The following is a 19,989-nucleotide window of genomic DNA, read 5'->3' on the forward strand; positions in this document are numbered from 1 at the left end:
TACACTTTCTTACAAGAAAGAAAGGGAATAGTATTCCATGGAAATATATGACGCTGAGCTAGCGATAGTTTCAAACTATGAATACTTAGACTTCTACTAATAGAAACATATTGTAATGCCAGAGCAGGTTCAAAAGAGATTTTTTACATTTCGATATTTTGTATTAACTCGTGTGTATCCGCTTTTCGAAAATTATGCTTGTTATAGCGCTTTGTTAAAAGTGTTTGCTCTCCAAACCCTGCAAAATGGAAGAATCATAAAGGATCTGCTGTTTCAATGATGTCATCAATAAGAGCCTATGTTACTAGTTACTGGAGGAAATAAGAATTGTGGTTCCAAATGTTAATAGCTGGTTGAAAAGAACATTTTACATATGAAGAGTTAAAACTAATTATTGCTCCAATACGTCAACAGGTAGGATTTATGCATCACATGACAAAAATTTCAACAATCCAGACTTTTATCAAAAGAAAGACTGCTTTGTTAAAGATGTTAAAAATATGTTTTACGAGTGCGATAGTATTTAGTTAATATTTTTCAGCATTTTTTTAATCATGATTGTTACTATTTTTGCGGCTGTGACCAATGTATTTTCAATTTGGTTTACTGTAGTTACATTCTCGGTTTGTTCACCCTACAATTATGTATTAGTTGGGCGAACATGATAGATAAATAAATAAATAAAAACTTCAAATGACCATCTGCATCTATGGTTAAGCAAGATGGGAGAACGTCATTGAATTGGAAAAAAGATACAATCAGATCTTCCTTTATTCACATCCGTCAAATAACAGCTATCGTGCCTTACCTAAGACCCTTAGATTCACCTCGTGACAAAAATTGATCTTTATTAAAAGATATACGCAAGAATATAATTGTTCTGGACTATCATTCATAGCAGTCATTTGTTAGGGCTCAAACCGGCAATTTTTATTATTAGAAATCTCGTAGTCACCTCAAACTTGAATTTCATCGAATCCATTTTCACCACTGCACCCATTTTTAGCTCCTATAAATCCTTCGGAGATAAGACGTCAATTATCTGTGTTTGCTTCGTCGGAACCTCTTCCAAGGAAAATTCCTACGGTTTGGAAATTGTGGACCTTAGACCCACTGCCACTAAAATCACCGAAAACGAATTTATCGTCTGACGCCATGCTGATAACGTGTGAATATCATGCTATCTTCGATTGCCATTATTTCGAGTACCTTTAGATAAACAGCAGATAAAACACAGTTTTGGGAACGAGTGTGAGATAATCCTGTGCTTACTTTCTAACCGAAGACGACGCCATTAAGACGTACCTTGAAGACGCATCTTGGAGACAGTCAGCTAGAAGACAACTTCTGAATAAGCCTGGATTTTCATTTGCTAGATCCAATTTTAACTGTGAGTATAATACCGATACTATGTGAACTCTGTGATACTTTAATATCCCTGCCTCTGTGATGACTATATGCCATTAATTAGGAGAATAGAAAAGTTCTCTTGGTAATATTAAAAGAAGGCGGTTCTCTGCGTTTCACAAAGTTATTGTACGAATACATAATGATATTTCAGATGATAAATTGGGCTGTAGTAAGTCATAATCTGTTTCTCCTCAATCCCAATATATTTCTATTTTTAACAGAAGATACCGATATATCCCTCTCATTTGTCCCCTTGAATATTTTCTTCCTTCGTTGCATTTGCCTTCCTGGTAAATTAAATCTTGCCCACGAATGTAGTGCTTCCAACCATGGAAGGACGACCTATCTTCCAGTAACACAGTGAATGTCCAAGCAGGATCCAGGAATCATCTTCGAAGCTTAGTAAGGAATTTGAAGGAATGCCTTTGCATCATATTTTAGACATAATGGATGAAATGTTGATTCAAATGCAATTTTATCACTATATCGATTAAATATGAATTTTTAAATGGGGACAACCATAAATATTCCCACAAAGCAGTTCACAAGAACGTTAGCAAGATCCAAACGTATTATGCATTCAATGTCTTCGTAGGAATATAATTTTCTTTTGTCTTTTATGCATACGTTATGTATATCCCGATTTCCGCTCATGAAAATCGGGGATCATCTCAACCAAGCAACTATCTTTCTCCTTTCTTTGAGATGTAGCTTATCCAACATTTCCCATAACTTTCCCGGCATTATCTGCAAGTGGAAGAATTCAGCATTTATTATTCGCATTATTCATCCACCATAACAACTTACTCACAGTACTAATAACTATGCTCTTGCATATTTTTCCTCGATTTTTAGCGGAGCGATATTGTTTAATCCGAGTTAAAAATATATAAAAATTCTCTATTTATTAACCCGAAGACTTAGGGAATCAACCGTAACAAAATAATTGCATGGTTCCGCCATTTTGAGAAACATTTGCCAACTTATTCCACGAGATGAACACGTGCCCTGAATCTCTAAGCTTTAGTCACGAGGCAATCAAGATTTTCACACGTCACGCGGCGTCAGCCAATAGAGATACGGCTCGTCGTCTGCGTGTGGCCGAAGCTCATATCGCACATTTCAGGCTGCTTATCTCGAGTAAAAATCGGATATGAGCTCTTAAAATTTTCCTCTAACTGGTTTCATTCATACCTTTTATGTTTGAAATATTTAAAACGAATTTAGAATTTTTAGTACTTTCTCCTATCGAGCATTACAGTTTAATCTGCAGATAATTTCAAGTTAAGGATAGCCTATATATACATTAAACTTCCTCGTAGTCCCTTTTTTCTTGCTGAAATCGTCGCTAGCACTATCTCTCTTCCAATGATAACCCACGACCTCTAGGGGAGATCGTAATGCCACGACATGCTTTTAATTGAAAGACAGTGCTTAATACGATTCCATTCGTCAATGAAACAGGCCAACAGCGGAAAAAACTTTTTTACTTAAAATATTTTATTCGTGTGTTTTTTAAGTTGCTGAATCCAAATAAGATGATTTTAAAGTTGTATCACCAAACATTTATTCACATGTTTCATTCAGTGAGAACTATGAAATAAAGCAATATTTTTAGAATTGAACAACTTTTTAAAGTTATGATAAAATGGATAAAGTAGGTCTAATGAACGAAGATAATGGAATGTTACTGTTTATACTTCACCGAGAAGTTCAGCAAGCAATTCACTGCAGAAAATGCTTCACAGGAAGCTTCAGGGAAAAGAAGGAAAGAAATGTAGACCAATTCCAGTTGACAAGTCAACTCTGTATTACTACGCTGTAGTAAATACAAACAATTTTATCACAATGTGGTGAACAGAAAATACAAATAATTTCACAATGTAACGCAGCGTTTCATTGATTTCCCTATATTTCTTATAGGGGTATTATACTAAATATTAAAATACATATTGCTTGGAAACTATGGGTGACACAAAAAAACTAAGGCCAGGTGTGGATTCGGCACATCAAAATCTATAAAGATCAGTTATTAAAATAAAAAGCTTTTTAAGCAAATTTTTTTGTTGGCCAGTGTTATCTGTGTTTTCTGAGGCAACGCCTCTTCCAAGAGAAATGCCTTCGTTTCGGCAATGGTGAACATTATTGCAACCGCCCCAAAAGACGCCAACAGCGAATTTATCGTCTCGTGCCACTCTGATAACGTGTCAATCTCATGCTATCTGCGATTGCCTCCACTTTGAGTACCTATTATTAAATAGCAGATGATACGAAGTATTAGGAATGAGTTTGAGATAATCCTGCTCTTTCTTTCAAACCGAAGAAGACGCTTTTAAGGCGCTCCTCTCAGACAGCAAGCAAGAAGACAACTTCTGAATAAGCCCGCCTTTTTCATTTGCGAGGTCCAATTTCACTGTGAGTATAATTTCGATACTAAGCGATTTTTGCGATACATTAATGCCCCTGACATTGAGCTCCTTTATATGCTATTAATTATGAGAATAGAAAAGTTCCCTTATTAATATTTAAAGAAGGATTTTTTCTGTGTTTTACCAAGTTTTTGGTATGGATTAAATTTCAAGATTTTTGCGAGGAGGAATTGCGCTGAAGTAAGTAAAAATCCCTCATGTTAGTCACCTGGTACCTTTTCTTGCTTTGTTGCATTTGCATTCTTGAGGTGCGGACTGTTGAGCGCAACCAATGCTTCGTAGTGCCACAGACGGTTCGTTATTCCTACGGAGCGCTACAGGTTAAGGTGTGATGTCACGGAAAACTTCACTCACCCGTTTCCCGCCTCGCTCCAGACGCTCCCCTGAAAACTTGGGTCGCGGAGGAGCGAGTCATTTTTTGACGGAAATTTATTATTCATCAATCTATTTTCCAATTAAAATATTCAATCTATGAAAATTTATTATTCATCCACAGTAACAACCTTTTCACAGTACTAATACCCGTACACTTCCTTGCAAACATTTCCCTCGACTTTCAGCAAAGCGATATAATTTGCTCCGAGGTAAAAAATGTATAGAGCATCTAAATTGATTAGGTTAACATTTAGGTTATAAACCCTCTAATAGTTAATGCCTATTTCCGCCGTTATGAGAAACGTTTGGCTACTTATTCCACGGGATGAATGCGTTTTCTGATTCTGTTAGTATTAGTCACGAGGTTCACACGTCCGCGGCATCGGCCGATGGCAATACGTTTCGTGGGCTTGGCGTGGTCGAAGCTAAAAGCGGATATTTAAGGCTGCTTATCTCGTGTGTGAATCAGACATGCGCTTTGAAAATTAATTGAGATTTTTCTCCGATTGAACATTTTAATTTAATCTGCAGATGATTTTCAAAAAAATAGCATAAATTTAGTTTCCACTTCCTCCCCGACCATTTTTCTTTCGCTGCAAGCATCTCTTACAGAGGCGCAGCGAGGGGTGGTTTTTGGGGGATAAACCCCACCCCCAAGATCAGAGAAATTTTTTACTTTAATCCATTTTACTTAATGATATTGATATTGCTAATAGAATAGTGAAAGGTTTAATATTTACTCCTCATACATCTGTAAAGCTCACCATTTTGAACTATTTATCTTAAAATTCCGACAATAATTAATCTCGCACCTACCGCTTATCCTAGTGGGTATTCCATATCCCCCAAACACCCCGGTATTAGTTGCATCTAAAACCCCTCAGCTTTAATTCCTAGCTGCGCCTGTGACCTCTTGTACCCTCTGTCATCCAGGGAGAACCCAAGGCCTCTTTGAGCCATTGTATTGTCACTCCAGGCATTTAATTGAATGAAAGTGGTGAATACGTAAAGTGACGGAGTAATCGGTTGATTAAGGAACAGTGGGAATGGACGTGTGATTTATAAAATGATGGGTCAATGAGCGATCATTCTTTTTGTCCTTGAAAACCTATCGCTTAAGCTAACCATCATTTGGGACTTATGAATTGATCGTGTGATTCTAGATTTACCAATTGATTTTCCACACACATCCCTTATTCAATCTGACCTATATTTGAATGAGGCGCATCTTGACAGTGTGACCCAATGTGGGGTTATGCTATCCTGGAGGAAATTTGCGCAATACGGTGGTGGAATGATATCCAACAGACTTGATAGCACTGCACAAAATGGCCGACCTTCCATAACTATTGCCACTGTTTGCGATGAGCAAGGATGTTTGAAATATCTGGAGACGCTGTTTCTTAGTTTTTAGGATGGTCAGAGTTCCGCCACATAAGTTTTATAATTTTTGGACTTGGCCTCCATTTGATATTTTGAAGTGGCTAAGTTTTGTGTAGTAAATTCGCTAGACTATGTGAAAAATGCTTCTATAATAACTAGTATTTCTTCGGCGATTGTCATCGCAGTTTTCCCATCCTTGGCGATACTTGTATTTATGTATAAGCTCCTTATATCCATTAGATAAAATAAAATTAAGTCTCAGTATAATGACAAGTTAACACTCGTGAAATTTTATTTTCTGTCAAGTTGGTTGTAAAATTAACCGTTTACTAATATTATGTCCTCATCGTAAATCTGGCTTTACCTAATAATTTCACCCTCACTAAAACAAGGCCAATATTACGATCTAGGTACTACTTTATTCCTCACCAATGGATTATTATCTTACCCACGTCTTGTTACTCATTAATAGCAAAGTCACATTTTCAACAATTATTTTTAGAACATTTAGATATATTCTTATTACAGACATATTTCCAGTTGTAACACAATGCTGGTACCTGCTTAGAATGCCTTTTTTAGTTACATATAAACACTAAAAGGCGCTTTGACTGTATTGATGGATTTTATACTAAAAAGTGTTCACAAATTTTGTGGAAACATTGACATAATATGGTATCTAGAGTAACTGGATTTTAAAGCCTGTTTCACATCTTCTATTTAGATATTGTAAAAAGGGTATCACTTGATTTTTTATAACATATTTGGCATTAATATTCCCATATTCATTTCCATGCAATTATCGATGTTCCCGCATGCTCTGTCGGCTGAAACAAGTATTGTAACTGCATTATACTTTGTGCACAAATTTCATATTGCAAATGCCAATCATAAAAGGTGGTCCTTTGCTTCTTCCACTCATCTTCATTGGTTGCATTCGGCTCAATTTATCCAATAAGTATATCTATCATTGAAATTAATTTATTTTTAATCAACCCATTCATTAATTAAGACTGAAGAGTCAGTAATCAGCAATTGGACAATACTTTTTCATACTAATTTGGCAAAAATTGATAATAGTGTCTCCGAGATAAAACACACGAACGAAATTGATTGCTTTGACATGCACCTTTCAGCGAGAATTCAGAACTGGCATGTCTATTGGTGATGGTTCACAAACGGATGTTGCCCTTCTCAACTACTGCTATACATCAAAGCCTCATTAAAAATGTTGTAATCCTAAATGATATTTTAGTATCAACTGTTTGAAAATATTTTAGACCCCTATTTAATGTCGGTGGAATGGAAGTTTGATTTATCAAGAAGTGTTGTTTATGAGTAAATTTGGTTTATGTTTGAACTAGATTTTTGGGTTGTGCTTTTAATTACAAGTAATCAGATAAGCGACTCTATGAAGCCTTTTTCTTTGTTAATGAGTTTGGTGTTATACAATTCTTACAAATGGTTGATTTTATTGAGAGAAATTGTTCCTAGTCTATGATAAAAAGTATGAAAGTCGTTCAGTTTGTTACCGTTCAGGACAAACAAATCACATTGCATGTGTAGTTATTCGTATGCGTTGATAAAGGATAGACATTATCGAAGATTTTTATTATTACCCTGTGATATTTTACTCGCTTTCTCTTTTGAATTTCCATCAAATTAATACCTCTCCCTGATTGGCTGGGGCACTGAAATTTTGAGAGGAGTTCAATATTGGATGACAGTACAATACTACAACCCTTTTACCATGATTGGAACAGTATATTGAATAATATAGAAAAAAATACAAATTTAATATTTGATTCTAAAAGTAGCCATTTAAATCTCACGGAGGCGCTGCAATAATTATAGGTTCAATTAAGATCATGTCTGCAATGTGTATAGTATGTTTGTATAACTTTGTTAGTTACACTTAATAGAATCCTTCGATTTACCGTTGCTTTTATCATTAACTCTAAAAATTGTATTTCTCTATGTGGAATATTTGTTTTTAAAAATAACTTCTGCCGTCCCCATGTTCAAATCAGCATTTAAAGTAAACAAATGTTTGCTGCAAAACAATTTAAATTGAAGTAAGGATTACGGAAATTGATGTTAGGAATGAGTAAAGCTTGCTTGAGTAAAGAAAAAATGAAGAAATATATATATGTTGATACTGTGTGCTTAAACATCAATATCGGGATATCAGGACAAGTTAGGTTGACAGGACAAAAAGTATGTGATACAAAATATTAGAAATGAGTGTAAGATAATTCTTCGTTTACTTTCAGGCCAGGGAAGACGCTGTTTAGACGCTCCTTGCAGACAGCAAGCCAGAAGACAACTTCCGAATAAGCCTGCCTTTTCATTTTCGAGGTCCAATTTCGCTGTGAGTATAATTCCAATACTAAATAATTTCTGTGATATTTTAATGTTCCTGCACTGGAGCTAATTTATATGCCATTTATTGAGAGAATAGAAAAGTTTCCTTAGTAATATTCAAAGAAGACTTTTCTCTGCGTTTTAGCAAGTTTTTGGAATGGACTAATACTGAATGATTTTTACGAGGAGAATATGGGCTGAAGCATATAAAAATCTCTCGTATTAGTCACCTGGATTCTTTTCTCGCTTTGTTGCATTTGCCTTCCTGGTGCAATATGTCTTGCCCACGAATTTAATGCTTCCAATCATGGAAATACGACTTTTCTCCCAGTAACACATCGAATGTGCGTATTTGTAGGAGGCTCCTGGGTTCATCTACTATGGGAATGAAAAATGGATGGTAAAATTCCAAACTATTTTATTTGAATGAATGCAATCCAGGTTTCGACACGTAGTGTCAGTACAAAGGCACAATTTGGCCTTACTTAGTTCTACGTACGTTACATATATATTACGGTCGGTTTTCCTTTAAATAAAATAAAATAGAGTGGAAGTATACCATTCGTTCTTTGTTCTCAAGAACATCAAAATTTTCAACCAAGTATCGCCGTACACTAATACTTACGTTATGTTCATCTACGAAGCTTAGTAAGGGACTCTAAGAAATGCGTTGCATCATTTTGCAGAAATAATGGATAAAATGTTGATTCAAGTGCAATTTTATAGCTATATCGATTAAAAATTAATTTACAAATGGGAAAAACTATGAATATGCCCTCAAAGAGGTGCACTCGAAAATTTGCGAGATAGCGACGTCTTCATAAACCTGCACTAGCTATGCATTCAATGCAAAAGCTGGTATATAATTTGTTTATTGGTTTATGCAGACAATATACAGTTCCTGATTTCTGCCCCTGAACATCTGGGTACACCTGCGTCTCACAACAAACTTTCTCTTTTCTTTGAGATGTAAGTAGCTTATCCCACGACTTTGTCCCATATCTTTCCCGGCATTAGCTTCAAGTAGATGAGTTGAGTATTTATCATTCGTATTATTCATCCACCGTAGCAATCTTTTTACAGGACTTATAACTGTACACTTCCATGCAAACATTTCCATTAACTTTCAGCGGAGCGATATAATTTAAAAAAGGTAAAAAATTATTGTAGCATCGTTATTGATAAGGTCGAAGATTTAGGGCATAAACCCTTAAATAATTAATGCCCATTTCCGCCATTATGAGAAAATTTTGGCTATTTATTCCCCTGGATGAATGTGTGTTCTGATTCTGTTAGCATTAGTCACGAGGTTCACACGTCCGTGACGTCGGTCAATGGCAATAAGGTTCGTGGGTTGGGCGTGGCCGAAGGTGAAAGTGAACATAAAAGGCTGCTTCTCTCTTAGTTGCTTATGTATTCCATAACCCCCAAACACCCCGGTACTAGTTGCACCAAAACCACCCCCCCCGGCCTTAATTTCTAGCTGCACCCCTAATCTTTTGTACCCTCTTCCATCCAGAAACAACCCAAGGCCTCTATGAGCCATTGTATTGTCACTCCACGCTTTTAATTGAATGAAAGTGGTGAATGCGGAAAGTGACGGAGTAATCGGTTGATAAAAGAACGGTGGGAATGATTGTGTGATTTATGTATCCCTGTTGACCTAATGCTTAAGCAATCAATCATTTGGGACTTATGAATTGATCGTATGATTCTGGATTTACTAATTGATTTTCCACGCACGTCCCTTATTCAACCTGACCTATATTGCATGAGACGCATCTTGACAGTGTGACCCAATATGGGGTTATGCTATCCTGGAGGATATTCGCGCAATACTTGGGCGGAATGAGATCCAACAGACTTGAAAGCACTACACAAAATGGCCGACCTTCCATAACTATTGCCACTGTTTGCGATGGGCAAGGAGATTCTATATATCTGGAGACGCTGTATCTTAGTTTTTAGCGTGGTCACAGTCCCGCCGAATTAGTTTGACAATTTTTGAACTTAGTCTCCGACTTTTATTTTTAAGTGGCTAATTTTTGCTCTGAGAAATTAACTACATTAACCCATTATGACCTAATGTTCAAATCAACATCAAAATCTTATGAAGTTTGAGCTCTTTTGAGAAAATATCTAAACTGCATATTATTTTGTGGTGCATATTTTGTTGACGAAATAATTATCTACCTCGATAATTATGATAGACTGCCAAATTTTCATCTTTTCACAATGAAAAATCTTGAAAATTGATTTCTCTCTTAAGCAGCTCTGGGTTATAAAGGGTTAAGTGAAAAATGCTCCCATAATCACAAGTATTTAGCCGGTAATTGCCGTTGGAGTTTTCCCATCGTCCGTGATACTTCAATTTATGTATAAGCTCTGTGTTCTGTTAGCCAATTCAATGGTAGGGATATCCTTGAAAGTATACTTTTGTACGGTAGTTGTTAATTGTCCATCGGCTGTAGTAAAATTAAATACTATTATAAGTGCAGAGAAATAACCAGTTTATTCTCGTAAAATTTTATTTTCAGCTGAGCTGTTTGTAAAATATAACCGCTGATATTTTGAATAATTTTTCCATGGAATATGCGTTTGAGGTTTCACTCCGAGAAGCTTACCGATGACGTTAGAAATAAATGTTTACGTTGTGCATTCCATAGTTTATTTTAATGCATTAACAACTTAATTATTAAATTAATTTGGAAAAATTTTTCTTCGCATAAATATCTTCCTTCTAACTTAAAAGGGCATTCTTTTATCCCGATTGCATCAACCCAACTCTACTAGACAACTAATAAATAGTATCAACCGTATAAGTCATAAATATTACAAATGTTAGGTTCGCCAACATCAACAAAGAAGCCTACATATCAGTGTTTCAGTCGATGTTACAAAAATCTCGAAAACTATAAAAATTGCGTAATGAAATTATGGACCATAACATCGTAAAAAATTGCAATCACTGGGTAAAGTATTTTTCAATATGTTTTATACATCGATTTTCTTTATTCAATTATTTGCGTTCGTACAAAGTGAACCAATGCTGGAACAAGGGATTTTCCGCTTGTTCTCTGGATTTGCTACCTTGGGTTCATTTAAATGGGTTTACAAAAGTGTCCACTCGCGTAATTGAATAGCAGTGATACAAATGAGAACGAAGAAATAAGGTAAAATTAGGGGCGCCTTATGAAAATTATTCTCACGGTGATGTGATGTATCAAACACATAAATTTTAATGCTATTTCTCATGATTGTAAATAAATAGATCTCTGCATAGTATTTCAATCCTAAGTTTAGTATGCCCACTACAGCTCATCATCATTCCCATATCTCTCAAGATTTTCAACCTCCTTGGGGCTCTTCTTGCCCGAATCCTTCTTCATCTGACTCAAATATTTGTCCTCATGTCTTAGTAATAATAATAATAACAATAATAATTTATTACTCCTACATTTGTTTTTTTACATCTTAATACAATGAAAAAGAGAAAGAGCTTTAGGTCTTCTCGAAGGCCATAGGACCAGAATTGAGCCACCATCAATTAACAAAAATGTATGCCAATAACATAATAATGCAGTACATGATACATTAGTCTGGACAATTTTCCATCAGTTTCTCTTTCCAATATGTATCCCACATATTATCCACTGTTTCTAACTACGTGGCCAATTCATCTTGTTCTTCTTCGGCATACAGCGATCTCTAGTGGTCTTTCTACTACATAATCTCCTTTCTCCTTATTCCTCGCCCCATCCGTCCAATTCGTCTTCAGCATTCATCTCCAGCACCAAGTCTCCAAGGCCACTATTCTTTTCTGGTCACTTTCTCCGATAGTCCAGTTTTCTAAACCATATAGGACCACATAAAAACATTTTTCCACTCACTCCTTCCTGATCTCAAGCACATTGGCCACGAATGCAACCTTAGCTTGAATATTTTGACGCATGACGTCATTCGAGCCTCTGCTATCCCTGGTAATGGTACTGTAACCTGTTAGTTGTGAATTAAGATTTGTCACACATGCATTTATGGCATCAATATCGTTGAATACTTGATACATGTTTTGATTTAGTGAGCAATAGACGGAACGAAGTGGTAAATGCACACTGATTACTACTTTTAATGATTCTATAGTGTCCTTCAGCTCCTGTTTGCTGACTTTTATTACTTAATTATTTATTTGTTTATTCACTTTTAATACTTTTCACTCGATCCAGGAGTTTTATCAATATGCTAAAATCCGCCGTTGCTTCCGTCGATCGAAGACATGGAGGAAGGTGGTCTCCCGTGTCCAGGAGAGACTACCCTTGACAACTTCAGACATGAATTAAATGTTTTTTAATGAAAAAAATCTCTATTTCGCGTCTCTTATCGCATTCATTGCGTAGAATGAGACTGAGTGTTGCGGGTTGCCTACCCACAAAACTATTTTCGTGATAAAATGTCATTTTCTCGATAATTGAAAGGGATAGAGCTGACGTATTCTAAAATATCAAGGAAAGACCATTGTTTTGCACCATTGGAAAAAATTAGTGTTTGATAAAACGAAATTTAAATTATTTACATTTTTTCCGTTTTTTGATAAAAATTTCGAAATTTCAAGACAAAATGGCGAACCTAAGATGTAAACCGATTCTAAAAAAATCATGTCTGTAATACCCACCCTTTTACGCAACTTTTGCCCGGTATAACGATTCGCTCCTAAAAAAGTGGCAAAACAAGGCACCCTCTAATACATTATCAATATTACAAACGTTAGTTTCGCCAACATCAACAAAGAAGCCCACACATCAGTGCGTTAGTTGTGTTACTAACTTATCGGAAACTGAAGAAACTGTGTTATTAAATTATCAATCATAAAATCTTAAAAAAGTTGCCTTCGCTGAAAAAATATTTTTTTCTGGGTTGATTGTCTTGATTAAGTAATTTGTATTCAAACACTTATGCAATAATATTGCGATAAGTGATTTCCGCATGTTCTCTGAATGTGCTACCTGGGGTTATTTAAATGGGCTTACAAATGTGTCCACTCGCGTAAATAAATAGAAGTGATACATGTGTTGCGGAGAAATAAGGTAGAATTAGGGGCGTTCTCTGAAACTTATTCTCACGGTGGTGTGATGTATCAAACGCATAAACTTTCAATGCTATTTCTCATGATTGTGAATACATAGATCTCTGCATAGTATTTCAATCCTAGGTTTAGTATACCCACTCCAGATCATCATCATTCCCATATCTCTCCAGTTTTTCAAACTCCTTGAAGCTTTTCTTCCCCGAATCCTTCTTCGCCTGACTCCAATATTTGTCCTCAAGTCTTCCTCAGGAGACTTTTCCAGTAATTTATCCATCTTATATGTTTCCCACTTATGAACTGCAGTTTCTGATTCCGTTGCCAATTCACCTTGTTCTTCTTCGGTATACAGCGATCTCTAGTGTTCTTTCTTCCACATAAACTCCTTCCTCCTTATTCCTCACCCTATCCGTCCAATTCATCTTCAGCATTATCTTTCAGCACCAAGTCTCCAAGGCCTCTGTTCTTTTCTGATTACTTCTTAAAATGGCCCAACCTTCAAAACCATATAGGATCGCACATATTTTCACTCACTCTTTCCTGATCTCAAGCCATACGATCTTTCTGCATAGTATCCATGAATACCCCCTTGGCTTACGCTATTCAACACTTGGCGTGTGTTGTGCTTAACTATCTCTTGTAGTAGTACTTTATTCTATTTTTTGACATTCAGGAATTAGCACACAAGCATTTATGGCAGCATTATAGTTATGTGCTTGATAAAATTTCTGAATTAATTGAGCACTTTGGACGGATTGAAATGGTCAAACATGATGAAACGCACAGCGATTACTACCTTTAATGATTCCACGGTGCTCTTCAGCTCCTTTTAGCTAAAACGAATACTTTTCTCTCGATCAAGGAGTTTTGCCATGCTGAAATCAGGGCTTGCTCCCCTGGCGTCCCAGGAAGACCTGGAGGATGTTGTGTCTCTAGACACGAGCCTACGTGAGCTGGATGTGCTGATTCAAGACTACCCAACCTCCTTAATGGCTGATACATCAGCATCAAAAACAAGCAGACAGGATGATCGGTACGTATGAGAGCACTTTTTACAGCTTACGCTACTTTGTATCGTTTAACACAGAGCTCGCACTGTTGCACTAGGGAATTGCTGAATCAAAAATACACCTCAGAGCACAGAGAAGGAACAAATTGTCGGCATGAGAGTTGAGCCAAGACAATGGAATGGGATAAATGAAATCTATGATAATATTTATAAGACGTTTTTTCTAACATCCTAGAGTTAATTTTTCTAATAGCTTTTATTTTTCCTTTAAATCCTCCCATCAATCGCTAACTGCAGAAAAACATGTCCAAGTTTGATAATTAATCTTTTTTAACTAATTTGTTACTACGCGCAAGACGCAACGCTTCCTACTAAAAGGAAATACGCATGCCAATAAAACCAAGTATATGTTTCCATAAAATGTTTTCTTTTCAGTAGGAAACGCTGATTCTTTCACCTGGGAACAACTTAAATAAAAAAGTAAAATCGTCCAACTTGGAAATGACGACTTTCTGCAGTAACTGATTCATATTAGGAATGAATGGCGGTTGAAATGGATGAAAGGTTTCAATCTAGTGCATATTTCGATTAATGGAAAAATCTCAGCACATTTAAAACAAATTATTCCGTCGTATTGTAATACTTCACATCAAAAGAGTATCGCATCCTACGTAGGGTTTTAAATGGTGATCTGTGAGAGTCTCGTCTCGGTGGTCCAGACGAGACTTGAATCTCTCGCCGTTGTCGACAAGACTCTCGGTGCGGCGAGAGTCACCCATGGGACTAAAGACCACTCCAGTCTCGAAAAGTCCTGCCCCTTTATCCTTACCCATGTATAATTAGATATATAATTTAATTTTATCTAAATGATTACACCAATGCTTATTTTGTCAGTAATATAATAAAATAGAAAAATTCAATTTAAAATAAAAAAGGAGCACTGAAGTACTACATATATTTTACCAATGTTTATGGATGATAACTAAGGTAACAAAAATCATAATCACCAATAAATTTTGGTTACATAAGTAATAAATAGTATTTCCTAAACTAGCTACATCAATTTTTTTAAAATATGTATTGGTTTTGAATAAATATACCATCTATTTGAATGATATTTTCATTAAATTATTCTCAGTATAAAAAAGAGATAATTAAAATGTATAATATTTTATTTTCTGAGGGGACCCGAGAATCTCGACGGGTTTTTCGAAAGGTCAAGACTTCTCGAGACCACTGAAGACTGAAAAAGAAATGTTTAACTTCAAGTCTCTAGCGGCAGTGGTTAATATTATATTTTTTAAACATTAGACCCTGAGACCCTGATTTGAATGAACAAATTTCTCGCACAGGGTGAATTTTATTCCAAACGAGTCAGTTTTCGACCTACCCAGCCGTATGTTCATTTTTGAATGTCCATTTATATAGGATTTTTATCATTTTTAAGCTGCCAACTCAAACAATCAAGGAGAAATCATCTAATGTGGAAAATGATTTTATATTTAAAGCGATCAGCACCCTTTGGAGGTAGTGGATGGAAATACACTGACAATAGGCCAAGGGTCAGAGGCTGAACACCAGGAAAGCCCTTCATCTCCTTCATCAAGCAATGGGTGAGTCTGGATGTTTATAATTCACCTTTATAAAATAAAAATAGCCTCCGAAAAAATATGAAAGAAGAAGTATGTATTCTAAACTATAGTAAAAGACAGATTTTCCTTCCATAAAATACCCCTATTTGGTACGGAGGATTCCAAGGTGATGACATGGATAAAAGCTTAGCGGGTAATCCGGGGATATTTATCCAACTTTCTTTGTTATTTTCACATATTTGTGTGCATGTTTCCCTCAGCATACCTTCTACATTTTACTTTGAAACCTTAGTATTTTAATTTGTATCCACTGGTCGGTACATAACGATCATTAACCATGGCAAATATTTTAGTTGATCAGGGAAGAGGACCTATCGTACATCCCTGATATTGTGACCTTTCAGCAGCATTAACTAGAAATGGGTCACGAATCAGAATCTGATATGTAAAATACCAATATCTTGGTTTTCTTTGCATGAAATTTGAGGCTTAAGTTGCCCACTCTCTTTTCCATATCTAATGGAAATTTCATAAGATCCCTCTCTGACTCTTCCATGGCGGGCATGTAGAGTAATACCTGCAACAAGTAATTATTTTAAGCGGCCGCATTGCATATCGACTTCATAAGGTTCTGCTTTGTCGGATAGTGGCACTTAAATCGGTGATTGCGGTGAGGATAAGCTTATCAGCATCGAATATTTGGGTCCTGGATCCTCACAATACCATTCCTTACTTTGTAGTCTTCGTGATCCTTGCTTAACCGGGCTTTCATCTTGCCGCTACCTCCGGCACATTCATCTTCACTCTGGGATATTGGTTCCATATTTTGGTGGCTATCACTATATCTTAAGTTAGAGTCCTGAGATTTTATAGGAAGCAGACATTTTACGCCACTTATGTCTCAATTCTAAACAAGGAGTTTCCATTTTCTTACGCCTATTTGTATTGAGGATATCCTCTACATCATCCAGCCACCTTTTCCCTGCACACCTCAGAAGGCACCTATCCTCTGGCGTTTGACTGAATTCCACAACGATACGCAATCCTTCATCCGGGCTGGTTCATCTCGACTGGCTGGCCCCTTTAGTATCCCAATACCTTAGCATAGTAGAAAACAAGATAACAATTCAACCGGGACACCGGCCATAGAATAAGTCGTACTTGGCAACTCGCAATCCGAAGGAACACTTGATAACCCACTTCTTCAACCTCTCGCTCCCTTCCCCCAACTCCCAGACACGGTGCCATACGTACAGAAATGAAATTGTCTTCTTCATCAGATTACCTTGAAAAAGCGACCAGCGTTGGTCGGGAAACTTTGGGTCCACCTAAAAATTGGAGCGGCGACATGGCCCAAAAGTTTTAATGCATAATGACGAGTACCTGCGGTAGTTTTATCGAGGAATTACCTTACTAAAATTCCACAATTCATTCAGAGTATACGTTATAATTCATAGCATATGTCCAAACAGGAATTGAATAACCTCTTTTCAAAGTGTCTTCTGCCTTCACCTTACATTAAAAAAAGAACTATCTCTGCAATAATACCTGCATATAGTTCCATTTGTAGTATCTCACTCTATTGATAATAGTTTGGGATGAATTTGAGACCATGAATTAAAATAATTAAGGATTTCCATGTATTCATAATCCACAGGTATTTATGTGTATCAAATGGGTTGAATTCAAGCTACCCTTGGGGCACTTATAAAATGATAGATGTCCAAAATCTTTCTATTCCGAGTCTACGGGTGGCGTGACCTATTAAAGTTTTCGTTATACAAATAATACCAATTTTATTTACCAACCTCCACATGTACTCCCACCATCACCTGCAACAGAAAGCATCGGTCATGAAAACACTCCTTCGTAAGGCCAAAGTGGTTTTTCTGGCGATGTTGCTGTAAAGGAAACAATGGGATCACGTGAAGGAAATTTTCAGGTTGAATGGATATTCGGAAGCTTTCATCCATTGCCACACATGAATTCATTCAAGAACATGAGCAACTTGCTTACTTCAGCGAAGGACCGACTCCATCCCCTCGACGTGGAAGGCGTTTATAGAATCCCGTGCTCATGCGGGATCTCTTACGTCGGGTAGGCAGGGCGTTCCGTGAATTCCCGTATTAAAGAACGCAAACGGGCGATGTTGCATCCTGACACTGAGAATTCATCCGTATGTGTGCATGCTTACTCGGGAATCGGACATCAAATTTTTATCGACGAAACGCAGGTGTTAGCTCGAGATAGTTTCTATAACAAACGACTTATTCGAGGCTATGGAAATTTAGAAATGCCCCCAGAATTTCAACCGAGTGTAATGCGTCGTAATTTAGTTATTTGAAAAAATGCGTCGTAATGAATTGATGGAAGAAGAACAACTCCCTATAACGTAGCTATATAATTCAGGGCACCCAATTAGAGACTGTTGAATGCGCGAAATATCTAGAGTTAGACTCAATAATGATCTATCGTGAAATAAACATATTCGAGAAATAACCGGTCAAACTAATCGTAAAATGTGTTTTGTGAAAAGTATATTAGGAAAGTGCAACGACAAAGTGAGAGAAGTAAGCTACTTTTCCCTCGTTAGACCACATTTGGAATACGCTGCCAGTGTTTGGGACCCTCACGAAAAAGGCTTAAAAACAGAGTTAGAACGCGTGCAAAGAAGAGCTGCCTGGTACGTGAAAGGTCGTTACGATAATCTTGTTAGTGTAACTGATCTATTAGATAAACTCGGACGGGAATCTCTGTCGGACCGTAGATTGAAAAATAGACTAAACCTTTTTGATAAATTCAAGAGCACTGTTTTCTCTAACGAAGTTAACCATATCTTTTGGACGCCAACATGCTACAGAAGATCATATCATATAAATAAAATAAGAGAGATAGATTGTAGAAGAGACAGATTCAGAATATTATTTTTTCCATGATCACTAAGAGATTATAACGGCAGCGATAGAACTCAGAAATAGATTGCAGGACTTGTAGTGTAGCCTACTTACCTATGTAAAACTTAATGCATATTTCTTAATTTTATTTTTATTTCTAACAGCATATCGTAGTATAACTTCTTAGTAAGAGTGACGTTTTTTGGACCACGTGGTGTGCATGTGGGAATCCAAATGCATGCTGCATGCTGGTGATTTATCACCCCCTGCCAAACACCCTAGAGGTGGCTCGCACGGTATTATGTAGATTTAGATGTAAGATTTTTGAGATTGTTTTCGGTGAAAATCCGTTTAAATGTCTATGAGTGCACCCCTGTATTAAAGTTTGCGTTAAAACCTCCTACTCTTATTATATGTTCATATTCCGTGGAATACTCAGATACTACCGTATCCAAGTCACCTAAATGACCTAAATTAGGTGGTCTCTAAATAAATAGTGGATAGTACTCTACATTTTAAGTGGTTACTTACGTTCACTCCTACGTCACCACAGCATTTTCCAGCACGATCATTGCGAAAAAGAGTGTAACGAGTTTAGATGTCATGGAGGGCTTTAACCATGTTTCAGCCATGGATATGATTTGTACATTTTTGTTAGAGAGAAGTGGGCGTAGCTCGTCTTATTTCGTAGGAAAACTATGTACATTTAAGTGTATCATTTCAATAGAACGTGGAAAGCATTTCACTTTGTTTCCTAATAGCTTCCCTTTGGAATATGTATACACATGTTCGATGTTAATTGGCAACAATTAGAATGTTTTTCGTTTATGCGTGAAGGAATGAATTAAGGTGCATTGAGATTTGGGTTGGTTCATCTACATCTACATAATACCCTGCGAGCCACCTCTAGGGTGTTTGGCAGGGGGTGATCAATCACCAGCATGCAGCATGCATTTGGACTCCAACATGCACACCGCACCCTCCAAAAAAACGTCCCGTATAATAACAAACTATACTACTACATTCTGTTAGAAATAGAATATAGAATAGAAATTCAGAAACATGCATTAAGTTTTACATAGGTTAGTAGGCTACACTACAAGTCATGCAATCTATTTACGAGTTCTATTGCTGCCGTTATAATCTCTTATTGGTCGTGGAAAAAATGACATTCGGAATCTGTCTGTTCTGCAATCTATCTCTCTTATTTTATTTATATGATCTGCTCTTCCGTAGTACGTTGGCGTCCGCAAGATATGGTTAACTTCGTCAGAAAAGACACTGCTCTTGAATTTATCTAAAAGGTTTAGTCTATTTTTCAATCTACGGTCCGACAGAGATTCCCATCCGAGTTTATCTAAGAGGTCAGTTACACTAACAAGACTATCGTAACGACCTTTCACATACCTGGCAGCTCTTCTTTGCACGCGTTCTAACTCTGTTATTAAGCCTT

The 19,989-nt window shown here is 36.6% G+C and overlaps 1 long non-coding RNA gene across 1 annotated transcript; it reads left to right on the forward strand.

Moving 5' to 3' along the window:
• The first annotated feature begins 1,295 nt into the window (after nt 1-1,295).
• Nucleotides 1,296-13,976, forward strand: LOC124172422. Its single transcript, XR_006868162.1, has 3 exons — nt 1,296-1,390; nt 7,871-7,968; nt 13,904-13,976. It is a non-coding gene; the product is annotated as an uncharacterized LOC124172422 (long non-coding RNA).
• The last annotated feature ends 6,013 nt before the right edge of the window (nt 13,977-19,989 follow it).

Source organism: Ischnura elegans (assembly GCF_921293095.1).
Source record: "Ischnura elegans chromosome 13 unlocalized genomic scaffold, ioIscEleg1.1 SUPER_13_unloc_1, whole genome shotgun sequence".
Taxonomy (NCBI): domain Eukaryota; kingdom Metazoa; phylum Arthropoda; class Insecta; order Odonata; family Coenagrionidae; genus Ischnura; species Ischnura elegans.